Below are 13,203 nucleotides of genomic sequence, written 5' to 3'. Positions count from 1 at the left end.
TTTGTACTTGGGTTTCTCCGTAAGCGAGTGTTTCACTGCAGTGAAGGTAGCTTAAACATCGCAGCTATTATTAAACTTATTTGAACTGGGAATTATATAACGATATATTAGAGACGGGTTCTCCATCTTGCGCCATCCCGAGAAAAAAATGAAACTAAAATGCCATGATCCAATTAATCCAATTGAAAACAGGCTCGAGGGGCTGAATGGCTTGCATCTATTCCTATGTTTCTTTCTATGATGATAGAGAGACAGGACACCACTGTGTGTTGTAGCTAACTGGGACTCATCATCATAGGCAGTCCCTCGGAATCGAGGAAGACTTGTATCCACTCTTTAAAAATGAGTCCTTCGGTGGCTGAGCAGTCCAATACAAGAGCCACAGTCCCTGTCACAGGTGGGGCAGACAGTCGTTGAGGGAAGGGGTGGGTGGGACTGGTTTGCCGCACGCTCTTTCTGCTGCCTGCACTTGATTTCTGCATGCTCTCGGCAACGAGACTCGAGGTGCTCAGCGCCCTTCCAGATGCACTTCCTCCACTTAGGGCGGTCTTTGGCCAGGGACTCCCAGGTGTCGATGGGGATGTTGAACTTTATCTGGGAGGCTTTGAGGGTATCCTTGTAACGTTTCCTCTGCCCATCTTTGGCTGGTTTGTCGTGAAGGAATTCCGAGTAGAGCGTTTGCTTTGGGAGTCTCGTGTCTGGCATGCGGACAATGTGGCCTGCCCAGCGGAGCTGATCAAGTGTGGTCAGTGCTTCGATGCTGGGGATGTTGGCCTGGTCGAGGACGCTAATGTTGGTGCGTCTGTCCTCCCAGAGGATTTGCAGGATCTTGCGGAGACATAAAAAAATATTGACAGTCCAACTGTTTACAAAGTGGAGAGATGGGTGTGCCATTGAAAGGAGTCAACATACATGGACGACAAAAAGTTCTGTGATGTAGAAAGAGCTTTCATTTATTTAACAATTTATCATGTCTTCAGAGCATTCCAAAGTGCATCACAGCCAATGAAGTACTTTTGAAGTGCAGTCAGCAGTGTTTTATAGGTAAAGGTGGCAGCCAATTTGCACACAGCAAGGCAGCAGCACTGCTAAAGAGATGAATGAGCAGATTATCTGTTTTAGTGGATATTGGTTAAGGGATAAATGTAGAGCAGGACATGTGGAGAACTCCCCATCTCTTTGAATAGTGCCATGGAATCCTTTGCATCCACCTGAACAAGCAGACATAACATCACTTTAACGTCTCATCCGAAAGACTGCACCTCCAGCACCCCACCGGTACTGCGCTGACATGCCAGCCTAGATTACGTGTTCAGGTCCCTGAATGGGGCTCAAGTCCACAATGGTGTAATGCAGGAGAATGAACTCCTGTCAAATTTATCTGTTGAAGATTTATATCTGTGCAACTGGATGGTCCACTGCCCTTTCACCGCTCACAGCAAACCCAGCTCGCACTGATGGGATGGTGATCTCTCTCTTTGTTTTTCCTTCTGTTTGTAAGTGGAATGAGTTTGGACAGCTTAACCCAATCCCTGGTGAATATGGTGCTTAAAAAAAGTTTAATCCTAATTTGATGCAAATTAGTACTAAATTGGCATCTGAGTAATGGGGCTGAAATTGCGGTCGGAGGCTTCCCGCGGGAAATTACCTCCAACGTGGAACATTTCTACTAAATTACCTGGTGATCCGGGAGGAGCGTGGGATTCCGATGGGGAAGCCTTCTCTTCCCGCGCTGTGGAGCGTGCTCCCATCCTCCAGGTTCCCACGCAGAAGGTGCAGTCACGTGTGACTGCTCAGCCAATCAGGTTCAGTAAACATAGAAATATAGAAACATAGAAAATAGGTGCAGGAGTAGGCCATTCGGCCCTTCGAGCCTGCACCACCATTCAATAAGATCATGGCTGATCATTCACCTCAGTACCCCTTTCCTGCTTTCTCTCCATACCCCTTGATCCCCTTAACCGTAAGGGCCATATTTAACTCCCTCTTGAATATATCCAATGAACTGGCATCAACAACTCTCTGCGGCAGGGAATTCCACAGGTTAACAACTCTGAGTGAAGAAGTTTCTCCTCATCTCAGTCCTAAATGGCTTACCCCTTATCCTTAGACTGTGACCTCTGGTTCTGGACTTCCTCAACATTGGCAACATTCTTCCTGCATCTAACCTGTCCAGTCCCGTCAGAATTTTATATGTTTCTATGAGATCCCCTTTCATCCTTCTAAACTCCAGTGAATACAAGTCTAGTCGATCCAGTCTCTCCTCATATGTCAGTCCTGCCATCCCGGGAATCAGTCTCGTGAACCTTCACTGCATTCCCTTAATAGCAAGAACGTCCATCCTCAGATTAGGAGACCAAAACTGAACACAATATTCCAGGTGAGGCTTCACCAAGACCCTGTACAACTGCAGTAAGACCTCCCTGCTCTTATACTCAAATCCCCTAGCTTATAGGCCAACATACCATTTGCCTTCTTCACTGCCTGCTGTACCGCCACCCAGCTTACTGTCATCTGCAAACTTGGAGATATTACACTCAATTCCCTCATCCAAATCGTTAGTATTCCACAGCTTTCCCATTAATAGCAATGGGAACTCTGTATCTACCAGTTCTCATTGCTATTAATGAGAACAAAAAAACAAAGACACTAAACACGTCATAAAAAAATAAAAAACACACCTCACATAATTAAAATTAATTGAAATTAAAGTTAATAAATATCTTAGAAAATTGTTTTTCCGAATTTTTAAAAGGTTAAAAAAAATTATGGTTAAAAATAAATGTACCGTAGTGGGCAGGGTTTTAAAAAAAAAAAAAATATGTTTTAAAAATTTTAATTATGTTTTTAAACACTTACGCCTGTAACAGTAGGCTATGCGCCTGCTTTTATCAGACGCAAGAGTTTTGAGGACATTTTCCAGGCAAGGTATGGGTAAATCCTGCAATCTAGCCCATGCAAATGTCCTCGCTCCCGAGATATGGAGGATCTGTCGAGCTCCAGCTTGACAGATTGGAAAAGCCGCTTTTCAGCGCATGCACATTGTGCACTGAAAACCGGCTTTACTGATGCCTTCCCGGATCTGTAGAAACTGCGTACGGACCCGGGGAGGCCGGGATTTCAGAGCCTATGGTATCAAGGATATTAGTGCAGATTTATGTAAAAAAAAATTCTCAATTTTGATAAGCTGCTCTTAGGTTGCTGGTTTTAGAAATCATGAGTTTTACTAGTCTTCAGGAGGCCTTGGGCCACGATGGGGTTTTGGTGCATCTAAAAGTGGTACAACTTTGTGATACGACCGTATGAACACAATGTCGTATAGGAAAATGCCAGCTTGTCCATCCGGCCTGTCTGATATCTCGTGCATCACGGCCCAGATGCACTCTGCTCACTAGGTTGCGTGGAATCTCCAGGGAGAGATGAAAAACCAGATTAAAAAAATCCCACAGCCCATTGTGGAAAAACAAAGCTACCAAACTTATTTATTGTCCCTCGAGGCGATTGAAACTACTCCAGGAAGTGACGTTGACCATGACTTGTATCACCTGGTACTGACCTCTTGTATGATGCGATCTCCGCCTCAGCCAAGAACTCTTGCAGGTACACGGTGAATCAGCCCTCGCTGCACAAGCCGACAGCCTGTTGTGTTCTGGTGCGGGGCAGCAGATCCATTAACCAGGGGGAGGCCCAGGCATTCCAGCCCAGAACATTGCTGCCGGGTATTGGAGCACTCACACTTGGCGGTACAGAGTAGGAGCAGCCCGTGACCCTAAAACGAGAAAAGTGGGTGGTCATAAAGGGCAAGAGCAGCTGCCTTTTGTGTGTGGGTCAATACCAGGGATAGTTTACCCGGGATAAAGTTCCATAATAATAAATCCATAACGTTGAGTTGGATTTGGTTTAAAAACATTTAGAAACATAGAAATTTACAGCGCAGAAGGAGGCTATTTCGGGCCATCTTGTCTACGCTGGCTGACAAAGAGCCGCACGGCCCTCAGTCAGCAGCCCTGAAGGTTACATATAAACCTATGAACAATGGCGGAAAGGTAAAGAACACCCAGCCCAACCTGTCCGCCCCACACAACTGCGACATCCCTTGCACTGAAATATTCTACACTCCACCCCAACCGGAGCCATGTGATCTCCTGGGAGAGGCAAAAACCAGATCAAAACCCAGGCCAACCGGGGGGGGGGGCGGAAATCTAGGTAAAATCTGGGAAAATACCTCTCCGACCAATCCAGGCAATCGAAACTAGTCCAGGAGATCACTCTGGCCGAATTCGATTTGCTGCAATATTTACCATCGTATCTGCGCTGGCCAACAAGAGGTTATTCAGCCTAATCCCACTTAGCAGCTCTAGGTCCGTAACTCTGCAGGTCACGACACCTTAAGTGCTCATCCAAGCACTCTCCAAATCTCCATTTTCTCTGGACCATTTCTCCTCCTTACTAAATATAATGAAGATAGTTGAAGTTTGAGAGCATTTTGTCAATGAATGTAATAAATATTAAAGGCTGTAATGAACAGTCCATAATAAAGGTCAGTAAGAATGTGACCGCGAGCTCCCAGTGGCTCAGCTGGTTAGGGCAGTGTGTAGTTGTGCCATTAAAGCAGGAGGTTCCCAGGTACAATTCAAAAAGGAACCTAGTCTAGACACAGGGAATTCGCAAAGCTTGGATAAAATCCAATGAAACACTCGTGATTTCTTGAGACTAGTTAGTAGGAGGAACAGTCAGCCTCGTATTAAAAATCTTCCACTGCCAGCAGGATTTAGAAACAGCGGATCGTCGGCTTGGCTCACTGGTAGCACGCTCACCCTCTCGGGTGGATGTAAAAGATCCCATCCCATCCCAAGAACAAGGGAGTCCTGCCAATATTTGGAAGGCCAATATCTATCCCTCAACTAACATCACTAAAAACAGACAAGCTAGCTGTCCATTTCATTGCTTTAAGTGGGACTTTGCTATGTGTAAATGGGCTGCCGCATTTCCTATAAAACAACAGTGACTACACTTCAACTTTACTCATGGGCTGCAAAGTGCTTTGTGATGTCCTGAAGACGTGAATGATGTTCTATAATGCAAGTTCTTTCATTCCTGTAGTTGCAGGAATTGCAGCAGATTTAATGCTGGATTAAAACCTGTTCTTCATATACTCCGCTCTCCCTCATTGGGCTCACCGGTTGCCTTTTCTCTGTCAATTTTCATTTCTCTTGCTGGAAAGATTGAGTAGGTTGGGCCTGTACTCATTGGCGTTTAGAAGAATGAGAGGTGATCTTATTGAAACATATAAGATTCTGAGGGGGCTCGATAAGGTAGATGCAGAGAGGATGTATCCCCTCGTGGGGGAATCTAGAACTAGGGGACATAGTTTCAGAATAAGGGGCCACCCATTTAAAACGGAAATGAGGAGGAATTTCTTCTGAGGGTCATGAATCTTTGAAATTCTTTGCCCCAGAGAGCTGTGGAGGCTGGGTCATTGAATATATTTAAGGTGGAGATAGACAGATTTTTGAATGACATGGGTTTCAAGGGTTATGGAAAGTGGAGTTGAGGCCAAGACCAGATCAGCTATGATCTTATTGAATGGGGGCCAAATGGCCTACTCCTGATCCTATTTCTTACGTTATGTTCTTGTGACTACAGTCCCATGGGCACCTTGTGCTTTCTGGTTCCTTGCCCAAATGGGTCTCGGATTAACAGCTCGCCTGAGTGCCGCCCGCTTGCCCTCAGTGCAGCACTGAAGCATCAGCCTAGATTGTGTATTCGGGTGGGACTCAGAGGGTGAGAGTGTTACCACTGAGCCAAGCCAGGTTTCAGCTGTTTCTCATTCTGCTAGGAGTGGGATATTTATGATATGAGGCTGACTGTTGTTCATGTTATCTGGTGTCAAGAAGTTAAGTGTTTTATTGGATTTTATCCAACTTTTGTGAAATCCCTGTGTCCAGACTAGGTTTCTTTTTCAAATGGTCGCATTTAAATACTGTGAAAGTTCCATTCCTTGTGTCACCGACACAGGTCTCTGGGAAGTGATGTCACCTTGAAGATCACCCACACGACTCATTCGCTGTGATAGTCAGTTTTGAAACAAATGCACATTTAATTAAGTTTCTGGAGAAAGGTCTGCAATGTTTCTGTAATCTATCATTACACTATTATTCATCTTAATTATATGTTAATGATCCTCATCATTGGAGTAATAGGGTGCTCTGTGTTCCTGACTCCCGTTTATGATTGAGTTCTGTTCTGGGGTCTTTTAGCTGTTACTGTTGTGTTAATGAGGTTATTTTTGCAGTGCAGTGCTTGTGACTCTCATTTATCACCGCAAGTTCTGTGTTACTGAGTCTTGAAGTGCTGCTAGCTGCTGTAAAGTCTATAAATGTGTTAATAACCGCAAAGTATTGACTTCGAGTTTAGTTAAAATTATTCAATCAACACAATTTTCAATGTGTGGAAAAAAGTGGTGCGTTATGATTTACAAGTGTCTTAAATTTTTTTTAAATTGGATTTAGCTGCTAAACAATGAACTGATTCAGTTGTCCAGTGATTCCATTAAAGTTACAATAGTGATCTGTTACAAGAGCAAAATACTGTGAGTGCTGGAAATCAAAAATAAAAACAGAAAATGCTGGAAATACTCAGCAGGTCAGGCAGCATCTGTGGAGAAAGAAACAGAGTTAACGTTTCGGGTCGATGACCCTTCGTCAGAACTGGAAAAAGTTAGCGATGTAACAGGTTTTTAAGCAAGTGTAGGGGCAGGGAAAGTGGGCGGGGAGGAAAGAACAAAAGGGAAGGTCTGTGATAGGGTGGAATTAAATGACACACGAAAAAAGATTAAATGGCTAAAGGGAGGATGGTGCAAGGAGATGGTAATGGGACAAGTAAAGAAGCAAAAGAGGTAAATCGGAATGGCAGAATCATCAACAGCTGCTATCCGAAAAAATTGGGGCAGAGGTTACGCTCTGAAATTGTTGAACTCGATGTCTGGAAGGCTATAAAGTGTCTAATTGAAAGATGAGGTACTGTGCCTCGAGCTTACATTGAGCTTCATTAGAAGAGTGTAGGAGGGTGAGGTCAGAGTGGGAGTGATTGGAGAATTAAAGTGACAGGCGACCGGAAGCTCGGGGTCACCCTTGCAGACTGAACGGAGGTCTTCCGCAAAGCGGTCACCCAATCTGCATTTGGTCTCCCCAATGTAGAGGAGACCACATCGTGAGCAGCGAATATAGTATACTAAATTGCAAGAAATACAAGTAAATCGCTGTTCACCTGGAAAAGGAGTGTTTGGGGCCCTGGATAGTGGGAAGAGAGAAGATAAAAGGGCAGGTGTTGCATCTCCTGCACTTGCATGGGAAAGTGCCATGGGAGAGGGTGTTGGGGGTGACTGCGGAATGGACCAGGGTGTGGTGGAGGGAGCAGTCCCTTCAGAATGCTGGGAGGGGAAGATGTGATTGGTGGTGGGGTCCCACTGGAGGTGCCAGAAATGGCGGAGGATGATCCGTTGACTGTGGAGGCTGGTGGGTGGAAGGTGAGGACAAGGGGAACCCGATCCTAGTGCTGAGAGGGAGAGGAAAGGGTGAAAGCAGAAATGCGGGAAATAGAACGGACACGGTTGAGATTGAACTCTTAATTATTGTTGCATCACTGTGTCACTGACCATCGTCACAGAGCATCAATAACAGTTTAAATAAAATATATGTATGTGTGTGTATAGTTTGATGCTCCCAATACCCAGTCAGATTAGTCCTGTAAATTTGTAAGTCGGTAAATAATGAAGAGTGTGACCGAGCAGCAAGCTGTGCAAGTATTGTAGTTTAAATCTCATAAACCACAGCCAGCTGGCGAGTGGTGCTTCTTGGTGGACCATTGTTTCAGAACTCGGGATAATTGAACACTGATTCAGTTTCCCCACTCTGCTCAAACTGCTTCTGCTCCTGGCCAGTGTGAAGTGAGTCCGGAGCACATCCTGTCACCCATAATGCAAAACTGCTCATTCTCTTGGTGTGAAATGTGCTTAGCGAGGTTTGTGCTGGTGTAGCCTGCAGTACTCGGTTGATGTCCTGGGGTTTCACTACAATATAGAAACATAGAAAATAGGTGCAGGAGTAGGCCATTCGGCCCTTCGAGCCTGCACCGCCATTCAATGAGTTCATGGCTGAACATGCAACTTCAGTACCCCATTCCTGCTTTCTCGCCATACCCCTTGATCCCCCGAGTAGTAAGGACTTCATATAACTTTTTTGAATATATTTAGTGAATTGGCCTCAACAACTTTCTGTGGCAGAGAATTCCACAAGTTCACCACTCTCTGGGTGAAGAAGTTTCTCCTCATCTCTGTCCTAAATGGCTTACCCCTTATCCTTAGACTGTGACCCCTGGTTCTGGACTTTCCCAACATTGGCAACATTCTTCCTGCATCTAACCTGTCCTGTCCTGTCAGAATTTTAAACGTTTCTATGAGATCCCCCCTCATTCTTCTGAACTCCAGTGAATACAAGCCCAGTTGATCCAGTCTTTCTTGATATGTCAGTCCCGCCATCCTGGGAATCAGTCTGGTGAACCTTCGCTGTACTCCCTCAATAGCAAGAATGTCCTTCCTCAAGTTAGGAGACCAAAACTATACACAATACTCCAGGTGTGGCCTCACCAAGGCCCTGTTCAACTGTAGTAACACCTCCCTGCCCCTGCACTCAAATCCTCTCGCTATGAAGACCAACATGCCATTTGCTTTCTTAACCGTCTGCTGTACCTGCATGCCAACCTTCAATGACACCCAGATCTCGTTGCACCTCCCCTTTTCCTAATCTGTCACCATTCAGATAATAGTCTGTCTCTCTGTTTTTACCAACAAAGTGGATAACTTCACATTTATCCACATTATACTTCATCTGCCATGCATTTGCCTACTCACTTAACCTATCCAACTCACTCTGCAGCCTCATAGCATCCAGCTTCGTGTCATCTGCAAACTTGGAGATATTACATTCAATTTCTTCGTCTAAATCATTAATGTACAATGTAAACAGCTGGGGCCCCAGCACAGAACCTTGCGGTACCCCACTAGTCACTGCCTGCCATTCTGAAAAGTACCCATTTACTCCTGCTCTTTGCTTCCTGTCTGCCAACCAGTTCTCAATCCACGTCAGCACACTGCCCCCAATCCCATGTGCTTTAACTTTGCACATTAATCTCTTGTGTGGGACCTTGTCGAAAGCCTTCTGAAAGTCCAAATACACCGCATCAACTGGTTCTCCCTTGTCCACTTTACTGGAAACATCCTCAAAAAATTCCAGAAGATTTGTCAAGCATGATTTCCCTTTCACAAATCCATGCTGACTTGGACCTATCATGTCACCTCTTTCCAAATGCGCTGCTATGACATCCTTAATAATTGATTCCATCATTTTACCCACTACTGATGTCAGGCTGACCGGTCTGTAATTCCCTGTTTTCTCTCTCCCTCCTTTTTTAAAAAGTGAGGTTACATTGGCTATCCTCCACTCCATAGGAACTGATCCAGAGTCTATGGAATGTTGGAAAATGACTGTCAATGCATCCACTATTTCCAAGGCCACCTCCTTAAGTACTCTGGGATGCAGTCCATCAGGCCCTGGGGATTTATCGGCCTTCAATCCCATCAATTTCCCCAACACAATTTCCCGACTGATAAGGATTTCCCTCAGTTCCTCCATCTTACTAGACCCTCTGACCCCTTTTATATCCAGCAGGTTGTTTGTGACCTCCTTAGTGAATAACGGACCAAAGTACTTGTTCAATTGGTCTGCCATTTCTTTGTTCCCTGTTATGACTTCCCCTGATTCTGACTGCAGGGGACCTACGTTTGTCTTTACTAATCTTTTTCTCTTTACATATCTATAGAAGCTTTTGCAGTCCGTCTTAATGTTCCCTGCAAGCTTCCTCTCGTACTCTATTTTCCCTGCCCCAATCAAGCCCTTTGTCCTCTTCTGCTGAGTTCTAAATTTCTTCCGGTCCCCGGGTTCGCTGCTATTTCTGGCCAATTTGTATGCCACTTCCTTGGCTTTAATACTATCCCTGATTTCCCTTGATAGCCACGGTTGAGCCACCTTCCCTTTTTTATTTTTACGCCAGACAGGAATGTACAATTGTTGTAGTTCATCCATGCAGCCTCTAAATGTCTGCCATTGCCCATCCACTGTCAACCCTTTAAGTATCATTCGCCAATCTATCCTAGCCAATTCACGCCTCATACCTTTAAAGTTACCCTTCTTTAAGTTCTGGACCATGGTCTCTGAATTAACTGTTTCACTCTCCATCCTAATGTAGAATTCCACCATATTATGGTCACTCTTCCCCAAGAGGCCTCGCACAACGAGATTGCTAATTAATCCTCTCTCATTACACAACACCTAGTCTAAGATGGCCTCCCCCCTAGTTGGTTCCTCGATATATTGGTCTAGAAAACCATCCCTAATGCACTCCAGGAAATCCTCCTCTACCGTATTGCTTCCAGTTTGGTTAGCCCAATCTATATGCATATTAAAGTCACCCATGATAACTGCTGCACCTTTATTGCATGCACCCCTAATTTCCTGTTTGATGCCCTCCCCAACATCACTACTACTGTTTGGAGGTCTGTACACAACTCCCACTAACATTTTTTGCCCTTTGGTGTTCTGCAGCTCTACCCATATAGATTCCACATCATCCAATCTAATGTCCTTCAGGGTTCAGGGAGAAACTCTGCCTATGGCTACTGTCCCCCATGTCAGGATCTAAATAAATTTGGAAACTCTTTCTCCTCCCCCCCCCCCCCCCCCCCCCATAGTGCAAATTGTATGTGGTCTAATGGAAGGAGCGGGCTGGATAGACTGATTTACATTTTGTCAATCCATTCCTTCCTGTGCTGTTACAGTTTGACGTTTCGGAAAGTCACAAAAGGTCTGAGAATGCAAACGTCATACAGTTGTTGTGGGTATTCTTGTTTGGTTGGGCTTTGGGTATATCATTGGAACAGATTAGAGGGAACTAACACAAGCTGCACTTGATTGAGGAGTTCTTGATGAAGCAGTATAGATACTCTGCATCTAACCAGTTGTGTATATAACGTGGTATGTTTAATGGAACAGTGTAGACAGTTTTCTTCTGCATGGTAACTGTGTTGTATATGATCTGGGAATCCTAGAATTGTTACAGCACAGAAGGAGGCCATTCGGCCCGTCGATCCCGTGCCGGCTCTCTGGAACAGCACCTCAGACAGTCCCATTCCCCTGCCCGTTCCCCATTGCCCTGCAAATGTTTTTCTTTCAGGTACTTGTCGAACTCCCTTTTGAAAGCCACGATTGAGTCTGCCTCCACCACCCTCTCAGGCAGTGCATTTCAGATCCTAACCACTCTCTGCGTAAAAAAGTTTTTCCTCAAGTCACCTTTGGTTCTTCTACCAATCACCTTACATCTGTGTCCTCTGGTTCTCGACCCTTCCACCAATGGGAATAGTTTCTCTCTATCTACTCTGTCCAGGCCCCTCATGATTTTGAACACCTCAATCAAATCTCCTCTCGACCTTCTCTGCTCCAAAGAGAACAACCCCAGCTTCTCCAGTCTATCCACGTAACTGAAGTCTCTCATCCCTGGAATCATTCTTGTAAATCTTTTCTGCACCCTCTCTAAGGCCTTCACATCCTTCTTAAAGTGCGATGCCCAGAATTGGACACCATACTCCAGTTGTGGTCGACCCAACGTTTTATACAGGTTCATGATAACTCCCTTGCTTGTATACTCGATGCCTCTATTTATGAAGCCCAGGATCCCATAAGCTTTGTTAACCACTTTCTCAACCTGCCCTGCCGCCTTCAACGATTTGTGCCCATATACCCCCAGGTCTCTCTGTTCATGTACCCTCTTTAGAATTGTACCCTTTAGTTTATATTGCTGCTCCTCGTTCTTGCCACCAAAATGTATCACTTCCCACTTTTCTGCGTTAAATTTCACATTGCCACGTGTCCGCACATTCCACCAGCCTGTCTCTGTCCTCTTGAAGTCTATCACTATCCTCCTCACTGTTCACTATACTTCCAAGTTTTGTGTCATCTGCACATTTTGAAATAGTGCCCTGTACACCCAAGTCCAAGCCATTAATATATATATATTAAGAAAAGCAGTGGACTTAGTACCAATCGTGGGGAATACCACTGTATACCTTCCTCCAATCCGAAGAGCAACTATTCACCACTACTCTCTGTTTCATGTCACTGAACCAATTTTGTATCCATACTGCCACTGTCCCTTTTATTCCATGGGCTTCAACTTTGCTGACAAGCCTGTTATGTGGCACTTTAAAACCTTTTGGAAATCCATGTACACCACATCAACCCCATTACCCTCAGCAACCCTCTCTGTTACCTCATCAGAAAAAATATGGTGGATGATGATTCTGAATGCTGCAGGTATTTCATTTCTATTGGCGTGCCTCACTTTGAACACTAAGAACTCGCCAACGATTGTTAGATGCTGCTGACTTGACATACACCCACGTTTCCGTCGGCACTAACAGGCATTTAAAGCAAGGTTGTCGAAATCTACACACCACCAAGATATTATTTGATCTTATTCTTAATAACAGATTTACCAGAACTCGTTTTGCACGAAAGACATGGCAGCACTTGGCATTCAGTGCACATGCCTGTCACTGTATTGTGAAATGTTGCTGTTCAGGGGTTAAGTGAAATCTGCGGTGAAATGAAGCCTGAACCTAGAGCAGTGCTCTTCACACTGAGTGATCCCAGAGGAGCTGCAGCTGCATTCTCTTGTCATTGTAGTGTGCTGGCCTCCATCCCAATCATTCATTGCTCAGAATCGCTTGAAGGACTCTTCATTTTACTTGCACTGTTGTCAGCGACTTTCAGAGATAATTGTGACGCTCTGTTGAAGTCTTTGGGAGTGCTAGGCGGTTCTCGGGTTAGAGCCAGGTGGTCTAGTGTCAGGCTTATCGCTGTAACAACCACAGAAAGTTGTTGAGGCCAATTCACTAAATATATTCAAAAAGGAGTTAGATGTAGTCCTTACTACTAGGGGGATCAAGGGGTATGGCGACAAAGCTGGAATGGGGTACTGAAGTTGCATGTTCAGCCATGAACTCATTGAATGGCGGTGCAGGCTCGCAGGGCCGAATGGCCTACTCCTGCACCTATTTTCTATGTTTCTATGTAAAGGAGACTGAAATAT

General features: G+C 44.9%; 1 protein-coding gene across 1 annotated transcript in view; it reads left to right on the top strand.

The window, feature by feature from the left end:
* The window catches only part of LOC139276840 (E3 ubiquitin-protein ligase RNF123), a 413,881-nt gene that overhangs the window by 150,987 nt on the left and 249,691 nt on the right, over positions 1-13,203 (top strand). The window lies entirely within an intron of this gene.

This window comes from Pristiophorus japonicus, chromosome 12 (assembly GCF_044704955.1).
Source record: "Pristiophorus japonicus isolate sPriJap1 chromosome 12, sPriJap1.hap1, whole genome shotgun sequence".
In the NCBI taxonomy this organism is placed as follows: Eukaryota; Metazoa; Chordata; class Chondrichthyes; family Pristiophoridae; genus Pristiophorus; species Pristiophorus japonicus.
Note: the sequence above shows the minus strand (reverse complement) of the source record. Positions and strands in the feature narration are given on the sequence as shown.